The sequence below is a fragment of the Aegilops tauschii genome, chromosome 2 (assembly GCF_002575655.3).
Source record: "Aegilops tauschii subsp. strangulata cultivar AL8/78 chromosome 2, Aet v6.0, whole genome shotgun sequence".
Classification (NCBI taxonomy): domain Eukaryota; kingdom Viridiplantae; phylum Streptophyta; class Magnoliopsida; order Poales; family Poaceae; genus Aegilops; species Aegilops tauschii.
The window spans coordinates 639,961,824-639,967,995 of record NC_053036.3 but is presented as its reverse complement, the minus strand read 5'-3'; the positions used below and the strand labels follow the sequence as shown (position 1 = coordinate 639,967,995).

Sequence of the window (6,172 nt, the reverse complement as noted above, 5' to 3'; positions counted from 1 at the left end):
GTTTCTGTCCTTCCCTCACCATCTCCTTTCCTGAAGGCTTCCCACGCAGCTTTCTCACTTAGTGGGGTCAATGTGTCAGATAGAGAATGATTCCTCTGACCATTAGTGTTACCATTTCCAGCTCCATTCCTACTGCCATTCGCTCCAGCACTACTGGGTGGCCTTTGGGTGTTTTCATCAGCATTTAGTCTCTCTTCAGTCTCCATGCCACTGTTGTTATCTCTGTCTGTGTCTCCTCCATTCTGGTGCCCAGAACTTGTCTGCATTTCTTCAGCCAAAGGTTTAGGCACTTCCACAGAGATCTGAACCTGCACTAACTTACCTTCTAGAGCAAACAACCTTTCATTGGGGATTTTGGATGGATCCCTACATTGGATTTTCACCCTGACTACCTCAAACATGCTTTTGAACATTAGTTGCCAGTCCACATCCACCAACAATCCAAAAACATATGTGATTTGGTCCAGGGAAGACCACTCACACCACTTAGGCAGTGATTTCCTCAGTTGAACCCAGACTTCAATGAGATTATCTTTCTTGACTAGTTCCTCCTTCCAAGCAACTACTTTAACAGTAATGTCTTCTCTGGACAGCCCAAAGCATGGGTATCCAGCTACCTGATCCACAGAGATATGAGGTGGAAATTTCACCAGGTAAGACCATCTCCCAAAAGGCCTAATCTGCCAGGGCCAATTGGTCTTGTAGATTACAGCAAACTCTTTAGCCAAGTCTTCTTTGCTGATTTCTCCTGATTCAATGTACACCACCCCACAATTCTTAAAGCTACCAATAGTATTTTGACCCATATCTGGAACCTCTATGTGGTAGAAACCTAGCCCTGCAACTGCACTTCCCACGAACTTAGCCATCTGGTGTGGTCTTCTCCTGACTGGGCAATCACCAATAGCATGCGTGGCACTTTTGCAGATGAAGCAGAGCTTAGCTCTCTTGCATTCAGCTTGCGGATGTCCTGGATCGCCACAATTGAAACACATGGCCTGACAGTATTCAGTGAAATCCAGATCAAATGAATAGTTTATCCCCAGTATCTTATTTCTATTGACATGCAGTCTATCCACATCAAAACGTTTCACTAGCATCTTATAGGTGGGTCCGACCATGGGTTGACCAGCCTAAGAACGACCACATCAACGGTCAGTTACCAAACCACAGGCTCACTACTGCTGCATAGGGGTGTCTCTCTCCCTCCTCGAGTCGGCCGGCCAAGCTATTTCTCCCGAAGAAATAGGACCAGCCTTCCTTCGATCCATCTTTCCCCCCGATCTTTCCCGACGCCGGGGATCATAACTAGATGAGCTCCCTTGTGACGTTGCTATGCTCCGTGCCTTCCTCGCGTGGCGGCCTCCCCACGCCGGTGGTCAGAGCCGGAGAAGCTCCCTGATGTCCTTGATCTGCTCCGGACCCTCGGATGGATCAGACACGGCTATCCCCGGCAGTCCCACCTCCAACGGGGTCGGGAAGGAGAAGCTCGCCGGCCTCCCTCGGCCAGGCCTCCTCGTCGCCGCCTGCAAGAGTACCCTAATGTGGCCATCCCCGCCCACGGCCCCGGTTCCAGCGGGATGAGTTGGGGAAGGAGAAGGTCGCCGGCCTCGCCCCCGCCTCCTCACCGCCGCCTGCAAGAGCACGCACCGGACGCGGCCGTCCCCGCGGCAGCCCGTGTTCCAATGGGATGACCTCAGGAAGGAGAACCTCGTCGGCCTCCCCCCGCCTCGATGCCGCAAGGTACGTATGCTTTTCGAGGTGCTTGCTAGCTTCAACTGGGTGAGGACGACCACCTATGGAGTAAAGTTGAAGGTCCTGTGCTCCTGTTGTTCTTCATGACTTGTTTCTTTTGCTCAAACCAGCTGTACACCTTCAACTCGTATGCAGCCCAACAACCCATTGCTTCAACTCCTATGCGGCCCAATGCTCGAAATGGCCTATAATGCAGCATGGTTTTATAATAGCTAAGATGGAATACTTATATCACAAATGTCGTCAATGCAACTATCATTGCTGATTAGTAATCTGAACCAGCTCAATCCTTTGGGATTTGTTGATGGCTTGAAGCATTTTCTGAATTTGTAGAAAACTTCAGTTAACTCTGAACCAAGCTGAATATATGTATGACCTTTCCTGAATTTGTGTGAAGCTTCACCTTGGTTCTGGGAATATATTTACGACTACAACTAATCCATGGTATGTGCTGCCAACTGCTAACTTATTTGAAGTATTGCTTCTAATTAAAGAGAACACACTTAATAAAAATCTCTACCCCGCAAAAAAAAACATAGGACATATTGACAGACTAATACTCACTCCGTCCCAAAATATGTGTCTCGGACTTGGTACAACTTTGTACTAAAGTTTTACTAAGTCCGAGACACTTTTTTTAGGACGGAGGGAGTACTTCATAGTATATCCATGCACTTCTCTTCCTACTACATTATATGTGAAGATATAAACTGCAAGTATAAACTGTTTCAATGAATTGGGACAAAATTTCAGTGAGCATGAACAATGCATTTAAGTGGACCAAAAGGTTCTTTATGATTTTCTTGCATGATTGGCTAACTAAGACACTCCTAATTGCTTCAATCCATTATATGTTGAGCGAGCAAACTGGTCTAACACTGATGTGTCAATTTACTTGGTTGTTGCTTGCAGACGTTTGTCCATGAATGAATAATTAGGCATCTATGGACAAATGTATAAGCTTCATGCCTAATTACTTGGTTCAACAATGCTGACGTTTGTCCATAGATGCCTAATTATTCTTTCATTTCCTGTTGAGTTTGCTATGTCAGACAATATATAAAAGACCTTTTCCTTTTTGCATCACCATTACATAATTGTATCTTCATTGTGTGAGCCTATTACTTTTTGCATCACCATTAACTAATTTTAATTTTAGTTTGTTAGCCAATTCTGGTGCCAATTACTCAGGAAAGTCAGCTTCAATTGGGTGGTCCTAAGAACAAGTGGAAGGTAAGGATATATTTTCTCCTCGAAGATTAGCTTAATCCACTTCTTGCATGTAGAAGAATTCAAACTTGGACGCTCTTGTGCTGTGTTTTAGGATGTAAAATATACTGGAGCTATATATACAATCGCCAATTTGTAGCGTGCTATAGAAAGGACCTTTGGATGTTTCTAATCACAGAAAGGTGAATTTAGTACCCCGCAAAAAAAAGGTGAATTTAATAACATGTAGTTTCTTTCTTCTTCTAATTTTTTTTAGCACAGACCAAGTATCTTTTTTTTTTTGAGGAACGACCAAGTATCTTTTTGATGGGTCAATCCGGAATCTGTATTTGCATCCTCGATATTTTATTACCTTTTTTCAACATTCCTTTAGATAAACACACCATGAATATTAGATGGAGTAGAGACAGCAAGTGGAAGAATCACAGAGCAAAGGAAAACTAAGCGCACTCTCATGCTTGGGTACAGATTTTCCAATTATTCCGTACGTTTGGTTGTCTGCCTGTTTTATTCTCCTTAGTAGCTTCAATCCATTATGTCTTGAGCAAGCAACTGGCCTGTCATGGTTGTTCTTACTAGGGTAATTACTTTCAATGTTTCAGGCTTTTATTTTGCTGTGAAACTTTCCTTGGTTGTAACACTCGTGCATACCTCTGCAGCTGACTGAACTTCAGATCACAGTTTTATTCAAACCACGTTTTCTTCTCTTCAATAGAGATAATCTACAGAGGTTACAAACTTAGTCCTGAATTGTTGTGTGTCTGCATGATTGTATCGTTCACTTAATGTATGAGATATTTCTTTTTGATCTAGAGAAAAAAGAAGCTACGGAAGGCATTTTGAAATATTCCCCACGATATATGAAGACGGTGGAAAAATTTCATATACTGGCAGTATTTTCAACACCTAATTTTGATCTTTGATGCTTGCACCAGGTACAAAATTCTGGGGGCACAACTACCGATGTCGCATTGCCCCTCGCATGGGCAGTTAGGGCAAAGCCAACACTCCCTCTTTGTACCATGTATAAAACACCTTTGTACCATGTAGCAATCCCTCTAACAATGTCTCCTTTCTTGCAAACAGAATGCGGCGTCCATGGCATCATTCATCTTAAAATGATGTATGAACTGTGTAAACTAAGTTATTGGATCTATGTCTTACGATGTGTGTAAGGCTAAGTTTTCCTACGGCAACATGCAGGGTATCATCTAGTATTGATTACAACTCAGCTTGCAGTAGCACAACATGAATCGGTCAAAATATTTAGGAACACACAACTAAATTATTATTCTGGAAATGAGGGAATGCATCGATTGATGGATATGCCGTCCTTTATTGCGGAGATTTCAGTTCAGGACATAGTCATACAATCATATAACAAATTAATACTGCAAGAAAGAGACCAAACCAAAAGCCATGACACAAAAAATGTCATGTCAAAGCGATCAACGGCAACAATGCAACAACCACCATCACCTCCCTTGGCAACAGATGAAGATCACTTGAATGTCAGGCCGGAACCTCTAAGCTTATCCTCGATGATGGTGTCAAAGCGCTGCGCCATCTCGGGCGTCATATTGTTCACCCAATCTCCGGCCACCCCTTTCCTGAAGAAGGATTCATGGGAGAAATTGAAAATCTTCCCATCGTAGGAGCCTGCCTTGTTGGCGCTCAGGCCTTTGAGCTTGTCAAAACTGCAGAGCTTCACGATGTCCGCTGGAATTCCCGCCGCCTCATCGGTGTGTGAGAATGGCTGCCCGATGAATCGCGCCAGCTTCCTGACGTGGCCGACTGGATCGATGAGCATCTCCTCGTACCTCAGGAAAAGGACATTGTCCGGGCTTGTCTTGCTTGCGCTCCAGTAGCCGAGGAGGTGGTCCCATATAGGGCCATTGGGGCTCTTCCCCTCGCAGGCAGAGTTGAACAGGTCAGCAAACGTGAAAGGACGGACACCTTTGAGAAAATGCCACAAGGAAACAAGCATATCCTTGGGGTCCCTGCATATGAAATTAGAACTATCATCGGCTTCTTTTCATGAAATGAAATGAAATCGGGGGCGCACCCCTCAATTAAACAAAAAAAATTAGAATTAGGTCGATGAGCAATATGAGGTTGGTCGCCTTCATTTGGTTATCTGGGCATGAAACGGATATTATTTCAGTGAAGGAAATCAGGCAGCAAATTCATGGCGTTAGTGCATGGTGACGGTGTAACGCAACAATTAATGCATGTGTCGAAATTCATGGAACACCAACAAACACGAACAAGTAGAGGAAACAGTTAGTTACTTGCCAAACAAAAACATTTACCTGCAGATGAAGACGATTTTGCAGTCGGGGTTATGAGTAACGGAGGCAGGCAGCAAAGAGCGATGCATGTGCGTGTGCATGAGCCGAGGCGACGGCAGCGCCTCAAGCCTGGCGTCCTGCCCGGCGGTGAACAGCTCGTCCATGAAGGGAACACACTCGTGCGGATTCATGCGGAGAAGCGGGTGCTGCGCGCCGGCGGGCGGGTGCGCGCCCCGCGCCATGGTGGCGAACGCCAGCGCCTTGAGCCAGGTGGTGCCGCACTTGGGCGGGCTCGCGAGGAGCACGTCGCCGGGGCGCGGCGTGAAGCGACGCTGGAGATGAACCCCGTGACTCTTTCTTGGATCACCCAGGAGCCACGGTACTGGCGCAGGACCATGCCTAGGGCGGTGCTGCTGGGCAGGTCGGAGACGATGTCCCCGTGCTCTTCGGGTGGGGAGCTGCGGTCGTCGTCGACGGCGGCGGCGACGTCCTTGAACGGGACGGGGCCGACGACGCACTGCGTGCTTAGAGCAGCCATGGACAGTCGCCCGCCCGGTGAGTTGCTCTAATGCACGTACAGGATCTCATCGTCTCACGGGTGGCGGTGATGTTCTCTTACCTTATCTCAGTTCTTGATTCGTGTGGTAGTGGGGGGCCTCTCAGGGCATTTGGAATGCTGGCCGTTAGATTCGATATGCCTCGCTGACATGTCCTTGTCTCGCCCGAATAGTAGTACTACTAGTGGTAAATTGTGTAGTCCGATCCGGTTCTAAACTCCAGTGCTTCATCAAGTTAATAGGTATACAAAAAAAGTACTTACGGTGATAAACGAGTTGATGGCCGGACAGCCGGCCGGAATGCAAAATCAACGCAAGTGCATCAGCGCCTAGAATCTC

The 6,172-nt window shown here is 46.3% G+C and overlaps 1 pseudogene; it reads right to left on the bottom strand.

Moving 5' to 3' along the window:
* Positions 1-4,301: 4,301 nt before the first annotated feature.
* LOC109765436 (flavonol 3-sulfotransferase-like) lies at positions 4,302-5,875 on the bottom strand (annotated as a pseudogene).
* Between the last annotated feature and the right edge of the window lie 297 nt (positions 5,876-6,172).